A 15,595-nucleotide genomic window follows, 5' to 3' on the forward strand; every position below is an offset into this window, starting at 1 on the left:
TTCTGCAAAGGCTCACCTGACAATGAAACAGGCCCATCAAATGCCAGTCCTCCCCGCCCCCTCCCCACCTTGATTTCCAAAGGTTATGCTCAAGCGGGTCTTAGTGATAACTCTAATTTGTAATTCTAATTTCCTGGGAAATAGGGCTAAATAGAGCATTTGTCATTCCCCTCCATGTGGATTACCAGCCACAGATGAGGATTTATGGCCTGAGCCGCTGGCCTCCAAAGGCTTCTCTCTGGGGAAAAAATGGGTGTTGGGGGGTAGGGGTGGGGGCTGGGTGTACTCAGTTAAAAATATCTCAGATACATTTTTTTTTTTCTCTGAGCCTGGAGAAGACAAAAACATGCCCTGCTAAAGCTTCAGGTTGCCTGGTTATATTCCAAATAAAATACGAAGCAGGAGCATGTCTTTTAAAGAAGTGCAATGCTTTCAGGACTGTGGGAGTGGTCTTCGGCCTGGGTGTTTATTTGGGGAAGGAGAAGGCTCTGACTTTAGAGGGTCAGGGGAGGACTAGCAGGCCCTGTCAGGAGCCTCTGGGGCTCCCCTAGGCAGACAGCTGGAGCAGGCTTTCCAGGTGGCTTGTCCTGGGAGTGAATGGAGAGAGGATGGGGCCCATCTTGGCTGAAGCGACTGCTGTTGGAGAGGTTTGCTGTTGGAGGCTAGAGCCTGGCCTTGCAGCCATTTATACACTCCATGGATATATTTAGCACCTACTGTGTGCCAGGCTCTGTGCTAAGCCTCCAGAGAGCCAATGATGAACCTAAACTAAAAGGTCCTTTCACTCCATGGAGCTTATAGCTAGGGGGAAGACAGACATCATTCAAGGGATCTAAACGTTAATGTCAAATACTACCATAAATAATCCAGGGCCACCTGGGTGACTCAGTGGTTGAGCATCTGCCTTTGGCTCAGGTCGTAATCCCAGGGTCCAGGGATCGAGTCCTGCATCAGGCTCCCCTTAGGAAGCCTGCTTCTCCCTCTGCCTATGTCTCTCTCTCTCTCTCTCTCTCTCTCTCTCTCTGTGTGTGTGTGTGTGTGTGTGTCTCTTGTGAATAAATAAATAAAATCTCTAAAATAAATAAGTTAATAATCCAGAGGAGGGGTGGCTGGTGCATAAAGCTCCTTGGAGAACTCAGTGGGCTTTGCTGATGTTAGAATCAAGATGCAGAGAAAGAACCTGGTTCTTTGGGCTGGAGGTAGGCTGTGGCGGCTGAGGTTGCATGGACTCAGGCTGATAGCCCCATTCCTGTCCTTGCAAAATGGTCACTTATGCTCTTGGAGTTTTAGCGTCCCCTCTATAAGAAGAGTCATGGAAGTCTCAGCCTTGTTTGTGAGCATCTGTAAGTCTGCAGATGCTGCAGCTCGGAGCTGTTCCCTCATCTGAAGAGCCCCACACCTGTTCATGTGTTCATTTGTACGTTCACGGTATCATTTCACAGAATATTTGAGCATCTATCACATGCTGAAAATGTTAATATGCTAACAAAGAGTCCGTTCACACAAATAAATACATCAAATCAAATCAAACAAAGAAAAGAAATAAGGATTACCGGTGGAAGCATTGGATCCATGGTCCAGAATGCCCTGTGCATTGCTCCTTGAGCTTTTCACACACCCTGTCTTAACTACTGGGTGTGGGCCTGTGTGCTGCACTAGGCCCTAGGTGCGTCCTTACACACTCAGCCTGGGGACAGTATCCCTGGAAGCGGTGGGTGAGCAGTAAATATTTGTGGGACAAATGAATCCGATGCATGTCAGGCCATAGGTCTTGATAGCTCACTTATCTTTGGGGCTGGAAACTTCGCAGACCCAGAGAAGTTTGCAGAAAGAGGTTCATATCAATTCCATGTGGTATTGACCTTCTCTGGTCCCCACGGTTGGCTGGCTCCTGGCCACCTCTGTTCTGAAGCTTCCTCTGTTTCCATGGCACAGAATTCCACTTCCCTTTCACCTCTCCCAGCACTTGCTGGCTCTACTGGGCATCGTTTGGTTTTGCCCACACACAGTTCCTTCTGTTCAAGTGTTGCCCCGTAAGGATCCTGCCAGCCCCTTCATCTTATGAGTTGGCTTCTAGAACTTTCTTGCATCCACATTATTTCAACACAGCTTTAAAAAAATCTTAATTCACTTATGGTAAGCCACATCTTAATTTGAAAGATACCTGGATAATCTCAGAAAACAATACAACTTCCAGGGGCGCCTGGGTGGCTCAGTTGGTTAAGCATCTGCCTTCAGCTCAGGTCATGATCTCAGGGTCCTGGGATTGAGCCCTGTGTCAGCTCCCTGCTCAGTGGGGAGTCTGCTTCTCCTTCTCCTTCTACTGATCCCCTCCCCCCCCGCCAGCTAGTACTCCTCTCTCTTAAATAAATACAATCTTAAAAACAACAACAACAACAACAACAACAACAACTCACCAACATAACTTCTCTAAGCCTTAATCAGTAGGGTCACAAAAATCTGCCACTGAAGGTTCTGATGACCATATGAGCAGATTCGTTCATTCAGCAAATGTTTAGCCACTGTCTACCATGTGCGGGTACTGTTCTCAGTGCTTAGAATATAGAAGTGAGCAAAAAAGGAAAATGAATCTTTGTCTTCGTGGAATGAACACTCAAGTTGGAGGTGGATAGTAAACATGACAACGAGGAAAACTTTATAGTACGTTAAACGTGCTACAGGTAAACATGCTATATAATAAGAGCTACGGGCTTTCAATTATACCTCAAAAAAGAAATTAGTTTAGAAAAAAAAGTGACTCTGGAGAAAAATAAAACAGAATAAGGGTGTTGGAAAGGTTGATCGCAAAAATATCACGGAGGTATTAGTTTATTTTGTTAAGTAGTAACGAAAATAAGACAATTTAACAGACTTTTATCACCTTCCCTCAACTCCCAGAAAGGCAGTATCTGGCCCTTCCACATGCATCCATCTGAAGTTCAGGTAATTTTCAGAAAATTGGGATACTGCCTCTGAGGTCAGACCACTCTTGCTGGCTTGAAAAGAAAACTGACCCAGAAGCACATGGAGGAGTTAAGTGGTCTCTGTTGAGTCAGAACTAGGGCACACTTCAGTGGAGTGTTGTTTTCCACAAACGGGTGGCTAGTGGGAGCTTTTCATTGAATTGGGAGCCGGTAGGGGCTGAGGATCCACATGAATGGCATTGGCTTTTATGACATCCCAGTCCTGGAGAGTTCAGGATGCCTGCTCAGATTCTTCTCCTGTAGGGTAAGACTCTCTGACCCCATGGACTCTGGACATTGAAAACAAAACAACAACAAAAACCTAGTAACTCTAGTAACCCCAAATGGGGACTCTTCATCCACCATGGAGAAATGATGAGCGTTTTATGTGACCCAGAATTTGAGGTCATGCTGTTGCTATAATGGTTTGTGTGTTTTCTTTTGTTAAGATTTTATTTCTTTATTTGAGATAGGGGGGGAGAGAGAGAGAGAGAGAAGGGAGGAGGAGCAGAGGGAGAGGGAGAAGCAGACTCCCCCCTGAGCAGGGAGCCCAATGTGGGGCTCTATCCCTGGACCCTGGGATCATGACCTGAGCTAAAGGCAGACACTTCACTGACTGAGCCACCCAGGACCCTCGTGTTTTCTTCTTTTCAAGGGGCTGGCAGGTTATTCTCAATGAGAATGGGGCCATTAGTTCCACAGATAGTCCTCGAGCACTTTACCTGTGTCTGGCAACAAGATACCCACTGGGGATGGAGCAAGAGAGACACTAAATTCATGCCTTCATGAAGCTTTGGGTCTAGTGGGGGAAGACAGGCATTTCAAGCAGCAATTGCAGTAAAATGTGGCTAAGGGCAAGGTGTCTGGTATGCAGGACAGGGAGGAAGGGAAGCCGGCCTCGGGGAAGATTACAGATAGAGTCCTCTGCTCATGAACAGGAAAGGAAATATTTAAACTGGGAGCCAGTGATTGGCTTTGCATTAGAAGGGGCCACTCTAACTTTAGTGGCCAGGGTGGAGCAAAGGGACAGAGCTCTAGAGGGAAGAGACCAGTCAGGAGGCTGGTGAAGACAGTATTGGAGTAACATCAGAACGTAGGAAATTGAGTGTGCCCTTCAACCTCGTTGCAGCATTTGACATTAATGTATTTCAATAAGTTCTTGATTGATTTAAACTCCGGACTTGAAAACAACATCCAATATTTTGACAGACTGCAGTGTGGTTATGTCTCGGGTTTTACGTCGTTTGTTCATTTTCTGCCTTGGGTCCTGGATGTCTTAGCTGGGCACATCTCTGCCCCTGGAATACTGCTCCTGGGTTGCCGTGGGTTCGTACCATAACCCCGATTAATGCCATTCCAGCTCACTCTACCGGTACGCATCGAGAGCCTGCCAAGGGCTCCGTCCCATCTCTGGTGCTGCCGGTACAATGATAAAGAGAACGTGGACCCCTGGGAATGTGAAATTTTGTCTTGGGTCAATAGAGAAGTCACAGGAAAACTTGGGGCACGAACCAGGTTAAGGTAAATGAAATCAGTAAGTGTTTTGCCTCTGGTTCTCCGTGGCTCCTTCCAGCAACCCTGTGAAGCAGATTTTATTATAATCACTTCGGAGAAAGTAAGACCGATGTCTAGAGACACCAAGTCACTGGCCCAGGGTTGCATAGTGAGTGAGGAATGGTGAAGAGCTAGGAGTCCAGGCCTCTAACTCCGGGTAGAGACCACAGATGGGCCGAGCACATGCCTGGCTGGAGAACATGGGGCTGGCCTCCCGGGCTCCTCCCCGTGGATCTCCGTGCAAGGCGGGGCACTCCCAGCAAGAATGATGCACACATTTCCCACGAGGGCCATGAAGATGCGTCCCTGGATGTACCCCAAAAACATTCCTTATTACCTCTTCTCCCACTCTGGGGACCGTTGAGCCACCCATTAGGACAGCATCCTACACACTTCAACCCCCATGTCTGATTAGGTGGAGATCCTCTCTGAGGTGAGGCAGGCTCCATCGTTCTGGGTCCTGTGGAGAACATCTGGCTTTCTCCAGTGTGTCCACGGTGGGCTCTGCGGGGAACAGGACCAGGAGATGCATGCATGACTGTGGGCTCCCCAGATATCAGAGCTGGCCAGGGAGGGCTGTGTCCCCTGACTGAGGATGCAGGACCTGGATGATCATGTGGCAGGAATGTCGTCATTGCCGGATTGAGACCCTGGACATAAGTGACTGTACCGTCCCCAGTCCCTTCAGATTCTGGGAGAGTGTGATTCTGGTGTGGGGAGCAGCAGGTGTAGGAGCCTCTGCTAGTCCATGTGTGTGATTAGGACAGGGCTCTCTGAGGGATTGCAGAATGGAAGAATCTTGATGTGTGGACCTTGAGGTTTCAAGGGCTGCAAAGAGTGGCCTCTGGGAGGCTGTGCTGAGCTGGATCTGGCACTACCTGGGATGAGTCCGAGGAGGAAAATTCTAGGGCCTTAGCTGGCAGGGGTGGAGCGTGACGAGTGGATGTCAGGCATAGGGTCTCAGCCAGGGTCATCGCTCTGCTGTATACTAGGGCCAAGGGGCAGGGGAAGGGGTGTGAGCCCCGAGGTTGGCAGCCAGGGCAGTGTGGGGACGTGGCAGGATCAGTAGGGCTGAGCAGTCCCTACTGAACCTTTTTGCTGATGTTGGGGAGGAGACAACAGCGGTGGGGACTTTGGGATGGCAAAGGGTGTGGGGACGAGGACGATCGAACCCTTTGAGATGTATTCACTTATGAGCCTTTGAGAGTTTAAGTGGGAACACCTTGCTGTTACCGTGTATGGAAGGACACCAAGACCAGCAGATGCTTTGCCTCCAAAACTAATTGTTTTGAATGTAGAGGGAGGAGCTTGTGGCCATGGTCTCCCTACTGATTTCCTCGATGCTCTGTGTGTTCCTGCTCTGGAGTGGAGCAGCTTCTCAACCGCTAGCGCTCTCATAGGCGCACGGACTATGACACTTGGAAAGGCCCCAGAAGATCCCCTAATTTAGCTCCTTGGTTTCACACAGAAGCAAACTACCCAAGTCTAGAGGTGAGAATCGATTGGTCTGAAGTCCCACGGCAGGCTGGTTGAAGGCCCGGGGCCGGCACTCAGGCCTTTCAGCTCGATTCAGTGGCCTTTCTATACCGCACATTGAGAGGATGCTCTGGAAATGCGTGGTTCAGCATTTCCTAGGGGGCCTGCTCACTTTTGGCATTTCTGTGGCTGCTTCCTGCTCCGCATCGAGATTCTGGTTTATTTGGTCTGACATGGAGACTGAGACTAGTGTCTGTCTGTTTGTTTTATATCTTTTTGGGTGATTCTAATGTGTAGCTCTTGGCTCTGTTGAACTAAATCCAAATGATGCTTATCAAGGAAGGTCTGGGTGGACGTCTACCAAGGCACATACTGGACATGATTTCTAAGAAGAAATGGCTCATGAAAGAAGGAAGCAATGTCTCTGATCTTTGAATGATGGTCAACTGCTCAGGGCACAGCGCGCCCCTTACTTTGGTTCTTGACACCGGGTACCGCAGTGAGTAGTAGATATTTGAGCATCAGTAACTGCTCGTTGAATGAATGGATGAATGAATGAATGAATGAACAGGGGCACTTTTTCTAGAAACCATCCAAGGCAGCAAGCAGAGGAACTCTGGGCCGGGTGGTTGGGACCATTCTTAGGATATTTTCTGCTTCCGTTTCCTGACTTGAAATCGAGACAGAACCTTTGAGAGTGGACCTATAAATACTTGTTCTTTGGAATAAGAAAAAAATATCAGTGTTTGAGAGAAGAGGGCATGGAAGGAGTCTCATGGTAAATGACAGCGCTTCTCTTTTTAGCAGTTCTTTTAATTAGCTGGATGACCGTGGCCATGGGATTCCATTTTCTGTCTTACTCTTTTTTTTTTTTTCTGTCTTAGTCTTATCATCTATCCAGTAAGGATATGATGCCTCCACTTCCTGCCTCACCCAGTTATTCATTCAACACACACGCAGGGGACATCTGCTGGGAGCCTGCTTGGGCTTGGCGCTGAGGCTGCAAAGATAAGAAGGCACGATGCTTGCTCGGCCAGAGCTGATCACACAGCCACTCCTCCGTTCCTCGCTGACACCTCTGCAGGGAGGGCCAGCCGTGTGCCTGGCGCTGTGCTTGCAAGGATCAGAACAGAGGGACCTGGAGGAATGTGCTTTTAAATAATGTTTTGGAAAATGTAAAGCAGTTCTCCAAATGCCAAGGTCACTGTCCTATTTCATTTCATTTCTTGTTCAAGAAATAAGCTCAGAAGTCTCTGTCTGGGTCCTCCTGACCTCCCTCAGGTGACCCTTCTATTATGGGCTTTATCATACCATACAGTAACGTTCCACTTGGAACATTTGTTTTCTCTTTTTGTGTACAAGTACCTTTATGGGTGAAGGCTGGTTTTCCCTTTGTATGTCAGCCCCCAGAACATAATGAGTGCTTGATTTCTGCTTGTTTAACTGAATGAATAATTTTGTGCCAATGGGAAAGGTGTTCTGAAATGCATTCGAGTGAGGCGCCTGGGTGGCTCACTGGGTTAAACATCCAGCTCTTGATTTCTGCTTAGGTCACGATCTCAGGGTTCTGAGATCAAGCCCCGTATCAGGCTCCTTGCTCAGCGTGGAGCCTGCTTAAGATTCTCTCTCTCCCTCTCCCTCTGCCCCTCCCCACCCTGCTCATGTGCTCTCTCTTTCTCTTAAAAAAAAGTACATTAAAAATAAATAAATAAATAAATAAATAAATAAATAAATAAATAAAAATAAAAATGTAATCAAGAAATGTTCCTGGTAAGGTATGTGCTACATATTTCTCTAAAACACAGATTCACGTATATAATTTCAGATGCTGTACCTTGTCCTGTATTTTCTATTTTTAAGGCGTATTAAAGGAAATCACAAAGCCAGTAGCATTTTAAGGGTTAATCGTTTTTAATGAACTGCAGGAAGTCATGGTGTGTGTGTGTTTTCCTAGGTGATGGGCAAGAAGGGAACCCTGAGTTGTTTCTAGGTGCTGGTTTTCAGGGACCAGAGGCTGTGGTTGCTATTTTAAATTGTTTGTGTTAATTATTGCCATAATGTTTTGTAAATAAGTTGCCGTATGCAAGAGTAGCTTAGCGGGGATGATTCCAAGGAATTTTGGACTAGATGTGGCAGGCAATCCAAGTTGGAAGAGCTTCTCTGGAGAACAAAGAGGGAGGATAGGTAACACAAGGACGGTGCCTCCGTGCCTTGGAGGAAAGGGAAATCTCTGGGGGTGGAGGGAGCAGCACTTGCTGGGAGAGAGGAGAGAGGCAGAGGCAGCTGCAGATGGACCTTAGATGGAGGCCAGGAGGAGGAAGCACCGGTGAGGGGTCAGACCTGCCAAGATCCTGGATGTAGAGATGGAGATAATGGTGATATAGAGAGAGACAGGGCTGCAGCGGGACAAAAGACACAGTGGCAGGCACTCAGGGACAGACTGGGAGAGAGAGCAGGCCCAAGAAGCATCCCCAGGCAGAGGCACAGGAGGACCTGGGCATGGTGGAGCGATCATGGCTAGGAAGCATTGCCTGGAATTGGTCCATGGGGGAACTTCTTATAGAATCTTTAAAGTGACTAAAGACCATTTTATTGAAAAGAGATCTGGGCCTCTTTGGTGAAGAGAGAGACCAGCCTGGGCCATTTTCTCCCCAGCGCTCATCTGTTGTTTCAGCAGATGGGAGTGCGAAGGCGGGGTTGGGAGAGCTGTGTTTGCCTCCCCTTTTTCCTCCTGCCTGGGCTGGACTGGGGGTGCTCCCTCCCCAGGAGATTCAGGAGGCAGTGTGCACAGGGCCCAGCAGGGGCTTTGGTTTCTCTGGCTTTGCCGCCAACCTCTTGGGTCTTGCTGGGACTAGGTCCGTGACTCCGTTTTGAGCTGTTGCTGCAGGTGACAGTTACAGTTTGCAGCAATTTCTTAGCGACAGAGGCTTCCTTGGGAATCAGACCTGGTAGGGCTTTAAGGGTTAATCAGGAAATAGTGCAATTATCTGAGAATGGTCAGAATGGTTTCTTGCTCTCTTTTCCTGAGCTCACTGACCTCATGCTGCCTTCTCACCATAATGTGATTAATTAAAAGAGCCAGAACAAGGAAGAGGAGGTGGGACCCAAGATCACTAGTGCAGTCATTTTATTTACAGATAGAGGCTGAGGCCCTGAGAGGTAGACTGACCAGAAGCCCAGGGCTCAGCATGCAAGGTCAATGCTCTTGCCCCTGTTGAGGGAGGGAGGGCACCTAAGCCAACAACCTGCTGCATGACCCACTGCTTTTCCCATGGCAGGCATCACTAGCCGATCACAGGCCTCACCAATAAGTCCGCTGCTTGTAAAGCCTTCTCCAGCCGGGTTGGAGTCCTGCAGATTCTATCCCCGGCATGAGTTCTCTTGACTCTCTCTGCATTCCACAGTGCATGTTTATCTTCCTTATATAGGTAGCTTTATAGTTTTAATCTGTGCCCCACTATCCACTGACTAATCATAACGCACGTGATATTAAAGGTAGAGGGAATAATCCATGCCTTCTCTAGAATCTCAGTGTTATGGTTCACGTGTGAAGGTTGGGAAGTGAGAGGGGATGTATAGTCCAGTCTCAGTGGGAATTTATGTCCTTATTTTTCTGCTTATTTTTACAGGGGGAAGGGCAAGGAAGGCCCTACAGTTAGAATTTGAGTTTTGGTCCTTGCAGGGAAGGTTTGATCATGCCTTGGAAGATGGGGAAGCCGTGAAACAGAGTTTGGTGGTCTATGCAGTTGGAACTTATTTATTTATTTATATTTTTTAAGAGAGATTTTATTTTTTCATAAAAGACAGAGAGAGAGATGGAGCCATAGGCAGAGAGAGAAGGAGGCTCCCTGCGGGGAGACCGATGCAGAACTTGATCCCAGGACCCCGGGATAATGACCTGAGCCAAAGGCAGATGCTCAACCACTGAGCCACCCAGGTGTCCCACAGTTGGAACTTTAATCAACTGTGGTGAAGGGGAAGCCTGGCTCTAGGGTTACAGGAGTGGCTGAACACACAACCCCGCACTGGGCAGATGGGATCGAAAGTTGTTTATCATTACCCATGCTCACAGCCCAGGGGAGGAGGATACTACATGCCATGCAGGACCCCATGGTGGCTGCACTCATGATCAAGATGGGTCAGCAGGAGGCAGGCTTTGTAGTATCAAGAGGGTGAGGTGCCCCTGGGTCTCATGGGAGGATGTGATAGGCTTGATCCAATACCTCTGGGATTGCAGGAGACTGAGATCCACTACTGAGGGATGAGAAGGGACTGTGCTTGGTTGCCCTGAGAAGTAAGGAGGAGAACAGGGAGGGGAACTTGCCATCAGGCTGTACAGGGTCCTCTCGATTTCACCCGGGGTCAGGGCAGCAGCCTTAATTTTAGGCCTGACTCCACAGCTGAGACAGGCAGAGCTGGAATTTGAACCCCGGGCTGATGACTCCAAGGGCGGGAGCCTTTCCCATCCCACTTCCCCGGGGTTCCTGCACAGAGCTTGCCATGGACTCAGACATGGAGCATGTGGTCCTTCCCATCTTCTGCTCATCAGTTACTCCCAGTGCCGCATCTGAGTCTGTGTTTCATGACACCTGGCCATTGTTTAATCATAGCATTCATTTCCTCCTTCATTTCTCTTTGTTTGTCACGTTGTGATGGCTGGGAGAAGCAAAACATCCTAAATGAATACAGACACTGTCTAGGAATTGGAGTGAGGTAGGCAGTCAGTGGGGCTGAGAGCAGCCAAGGCTGGGAGGCAGGTTCGTGGAGCTTCCGGAGTCATGCCCGCTGAAGTCATCGGGACGTGACCATGTGGGCAAACACGCAGAGCAGACACCTCAGCACATCCATGCTCATGCTGTCTGAGGACGGTAAGCCTCTGCAGACGGCGTCCCCACGGGCTTCTGTACACAACAAGCTTCCTGGTGCATCTCCAAGTGTACAAGTACTGCTCGTGCTCGATGGGGGGTTTGGAGTCATAGCTGTTAAGAAAGCAGATGGAGCAGGACACCTGGGTGGCTCACTCAGTTGAGCATCTGCCTTTGGCCCAGGTCATGATCCCGGGGTCCTGGAATCAAGCCCCGTGTCGGGTTCCTTGCTCACCTGGGAGTCCTCTTCTCCCTCCCCGACCCGGCTCATGCACATGCATGCTCTATTTCTCCCAAATACGTAAATAAAATCTTTAAAAAGAAAGGAGATGGAGCACTGGTTTTTCCAAAAATTTTATGTAGACATTGAATAAATAAGTGAGTAATGATGGTGGTGATGACAGACCCAGTGTTGAGAGCATCTTTTGAGTGTGTCTGTGTGCCTGGGTGCTGGGCATTTACCCTACGTTTTCCCCTTTATCTTCCTAAGGTAGCCCCTCAAGGCAGTTTTTATTATTACACCATTTTCCAGATGAGAAAATTGAGATCCAGAGAATGTAAGTGTTTGAAGTCCCCCGGCTAACATGTAATGGAGTTTACATACTACTTACCTTACAGGGTGGTTGTAGGATGAAGGAGAATGTGTATAACAATTAGCACTGTGCCTGGGATGCAGTCGGCCTTCTATGGGTGAGCCCATCTCCTACCCGGTGTTGTATACTCCCCGTCTCTCTGTGACCGTAGGGCAGGTCTGGTCCGCTGGTATCCTTGCAGGGCCAGTCCTTGCTGCAGAACCATGTGCTGCTCTGCTTTGCTACAGACATAAGTTGGGTCAGAGGGTTTTTCCCACACTTGGGCTCACAATTTCTGATTTCCAAATAGTGCCTGGAGTCCTTAAGGAGAAGTTCATTGTAGTGGGTTGAATGGTGATCCCCAAATCCTAATCCCCAGAGATTGCGGATGTGATGTTATTTGGAAAAAGGGCCCTTGCAGATGTAATTAAAGTTCTTGAGATGACATCATTTAGGATTACCTGGGTAGGCTCCAGGTCCAATGACACGTGTGGTGTCCCGATAAGAAACACTCAGAGGAGAGACACAGGGAGAGAAGAGGAAAAGGCTGTGTGAGGATTGACGCCGAGATGAGGGGGAAGCAGCCACAAGCCAAGGACCGCCTGGCCACTAAAAGCTGGGAGACGCAAGGAAAGATCTCTCTGAGAGCCTTCAGGGGAATGAGATCATGCCGACACCCCAATTTTGAACTTCTGGCCTCCAGAACGGTGAGAGAATGCATTTGCTTTCAGCCTCCGTGCTATGGTCTTTCATTAAAGCAACTTCAGGGAACTAACATCCCCATGGTGTCTCAAGGGCCCTTCTGCTGGTGGGATAGGATGACCAGCCTGAGTGCCAGGAGCCCTGGGCGCGTCCCCTGGTCCTTCACTGATGGGCTCTGGGCCTTGGGACAATCTGTTTTACTTTCTGGATCTCAGTTTCCTCATCTGTGAAATGAAGGAGGACGAGATTATGAGATACTAGAGCAGGGTGCTGTGAGATCCAGGTCAGAATCCTTGGAGATGGTGAGGCCCAGTCATCAAGTCCTTGCAAGTCCTTGCAACGTGCAGCAGAGGGTAGAGGCTGGAGCTCAGCGGGACCTGGGGCAAGTCTGCTTTCCTGAATGTGAATCCTGGGGAGAACTGCTGGGAGTCAGCAGCTCAGCCTGCCCCTCTCACTTTGCTGTGCCTGGAGACAGCTAGCTGGGGTGGGAGGGGACAGGACAGGGGCAGCGGTGGCTGTGGGTGTGAGCTGCTCCCTGGAACAGGGATTTGACACGGTGAGAAAGGAAAAGAATAATAGCAAGCTGTCCATTTGAGATCACTTGGCTGCAAATGATGGGAGACACATTTAGGATATTCCTGCAGGTTTCTTCTTCTTCTTCTCCTCCTCTTCCTCCTCTTCCTTCTTCTCCTCCTCCACCTCCTCCTCCTTCTTCCTCATCTTCTTCCTCTTTCTCCTCTTCCTCTTCTTCTTTTCTTCCTTTTTTAATCCCAGAAATAATTCTTTTGACCTAGTTTTGGTTGTGCTCAGGATATAGTTCTAGTTAACTGAGCTGAAGTACAGTATGCTTTTTCAGCGTCCTTGAGTGACCTCCAGAGCTGCTCGTCTGTTTGGGTCTCAGTGTTGGGTAAACAGGGTGGGTCAGGGCTAGGCTCCACTTGCAGCCTGAGCAGGTCAGGGTGGTTCAGGGTGTCAGGATGTGGGCTCTGGAATGAGACCTTGGCTCTGCCACTTGTAGCTGTGTGACCTTGGGTAAGTTACTTAACCCCTCTGAACTCATTTGCTCAGCTGCAAAATGGGAATAAATGTGCCTTGTGCCAGATCCCCTCATTTGATCTTTATAACAGCCCTGGCAGGCAGGAATCATTAACAAACTATGTTGGAGACGAGGATGTGGTGCCATGAAGAGGTTAGGGAACCCTCATGGTCGTGTCTCGTGGCCACAGAATGCCCAAGCCAAGGGTCTGGCTTGAGTTCACACTCCTGCCCACTGCCCACTCTGCCTTTCCTGATGGATAGTCAATAGTGAGTATTGCCCTTTGGTACAAGAAGCTAAGCCTGGGGTGCCTGGGTGGCCCAGTCCATTAAGCTTTATGACTGTGCTTTCTGTTCCCACTGCTCCTTCTACCTGGAATTCCCTTCCCTCTGTCCCTCCATCTACCCCTGGGTTCCTTTGTGTCCTCAGACTTTGGTGTAGAGATCCATCACTTCCTCTCCCAGGCAATTGAGGTTCTAGTTGCAGAGGCCGGCAGACAAACAAGTAAACGGACAAACAATTATGCATTATGATTTGGAAGCAGAAATGAGTGAGAAGAAGGGCGGTGGGAGGAGGCAGCCCTGGGATATAGCTGTGGTGCCCAGGGCTGGTGTGGGGGCATAGTGGCTGCTGGGAGAGAACCTGGTTCTCAGAGGGAACCGAGCTGGTGTGTTCCAGGAACTGTAGGCAGGCCAGGGCCACAGGAACTGGGAGACGTGGTGCAGGAGACAAGTTTGGAGAGGCCGGCCTGCAGGATCGGGAGTTCAGATTTAAGTGTAAATGCAAACTGTACACCGTGGCATGATCCCTTTGCCTGCTGGGTGGAGAACAGACTTGGTGGGGACGGGGTAGGGGACCGTTTCAGTGATGCAGGTGGGAGGGGATGGTAGGTTGGACGAGAATGTAGAAGTAAAGGGGAGGCAGAACTTTCTGGACTCATTCTGGAAGTGGATGTGATAAAGAAAAAGGAAGGGTCTGGAATGCCTGTGGGTTTCCAATTGAAGCAGCAGGAATAAACCCCGGTGCCATTCCCTGAAAAGAGCCCAGTTTAGGGGTGAAATCCGGAGCCTGTTTTGGACACAGTGGGTGTTCATTGTCTGTGGGTGTCAACTGATGGAGGCGCCGAGGAGGCAGCTGGGTGGTGATCTTTCCGACGTTCCCGTCTGTTCCTGCTTCCTCGGGTTTGCTCCTCATTTTCCAGCTTGGCAAACATTTTTTTTGGCTGAAGACAGGATCACCAGTGGAGGGGAAAGAGACCACTTTCTGCCCTTCATGTGTTGCAGCCCACCATCTGCCCCAAGCGAATCCCCATTTTGCTTTCCATCCTCCTCCTTCACGAGATTATGCAACAGGGCTCTGGTCATCCTGGTGTCTTTCTTCTGCTCCTTCTGGGTTGGCCTTGTCCTCACCTTCTTCCTACAGATTTGAAACACTTTTTAATATGTCGCCTGCATCTCCTGTTCCTTTTGCTCACCTGCCCTTGGTAATTGGTGGCTGTCGGAGAGCATTGCCCAGTTGCCGACATCAGTTTCTCGAGACTTCTTAGCACACTGTTTGCAACTGCATTATCGGGACTTCATTTTCTTAGAGCTTTCCTTGGACCAGGGTAAGCTACCATTTTACTGTGCACCAGTTGCACGCATGCATCGATTTGTCATGAAATATCTTAAAATCCATTATCATTTGTCTCCACAGACGCGGTGAGCACCGTATTGCATATTATGTCCATATATATATATGTCCATATATATATTAGAGGTTATATTTTATATATATGTATAAAATATGTATAAAATATATAACTATATAAAAATGTAATTATATATATTTTATATATATATATAAAATTAGAAAATGTAGAAAATCCAGCAAGGTGCTCCTCTGTACACACGTTGACTGTGTATAAACCTTTGACTCATTCGTCTTTGTTGCCTTCTGCTCAAACTTCCCCTTGGAACATCCTAGTCTTGCCTTCTAGTTTACCTTTCAGACATCGTATTTACCATTTGGATTAAAGTTTAAATGCATTCGTGTTAACCCAGGCAGCCCTTTTTTTGCGGGCACCTACTATGTGCTGGCCCAGGTTCCAGAGATCCAGGGGCAAATGAGGCACAGGGCTTGCCCTGGAGAAACGCAGAGGCCTTCTGCGCTGTGCTCCCGAGCTCCTGAAGCCTCATCAGGGAAGCGGGCATTCTCCTTGGAGGCTCGAGGAATACAAAACACATCAAAAGCTCAGAAACGTGATGTTTCTGCGGTGTCATTAATCAGCACATCTCGAGCACACTGTGGTTTGGTACAAATTAGTTATTCATCAAGGCATAAAGCAGTTTCATAAACACTTGTGCTTGTCTAGAGCATTCTTCCCTCCGCAAGTCTGTTCTGACCACAGTGACCTCCCTGGTGCTGCCTGGGATCTGGTTAATCTCT

General features: G+C 48.7%; 1 protein-coding gene across 1 annotated transcript in view; it reads left to right on the plus strand.

Annotated features, from left to right (window-relative positions):
• KCNQ3 (potassium voltage-gated channel subfamily Q member 3) overlaps window positions 1-15,595 on the plus strand; it is a 298,069-nt gene that overhangs the window by 29,293 nt on the left and 253,181 nt on the right. The window lies entirely within an intron of this gene.

This window comes from Vulpes vulpes, chromosome 13 (genome assembly GCF_048418805.1).
Source record: "Vulpes vulpes isolate BD-2025 chromosome 13, VulVul3, whole genome shotgun sequence".
Classification (NCBI taxonomy): Eukaryota; Metazoa; Chordata; class Mammalia; order Carnivora; family Canidae; genus Vulpes; species Vulpes vulpes.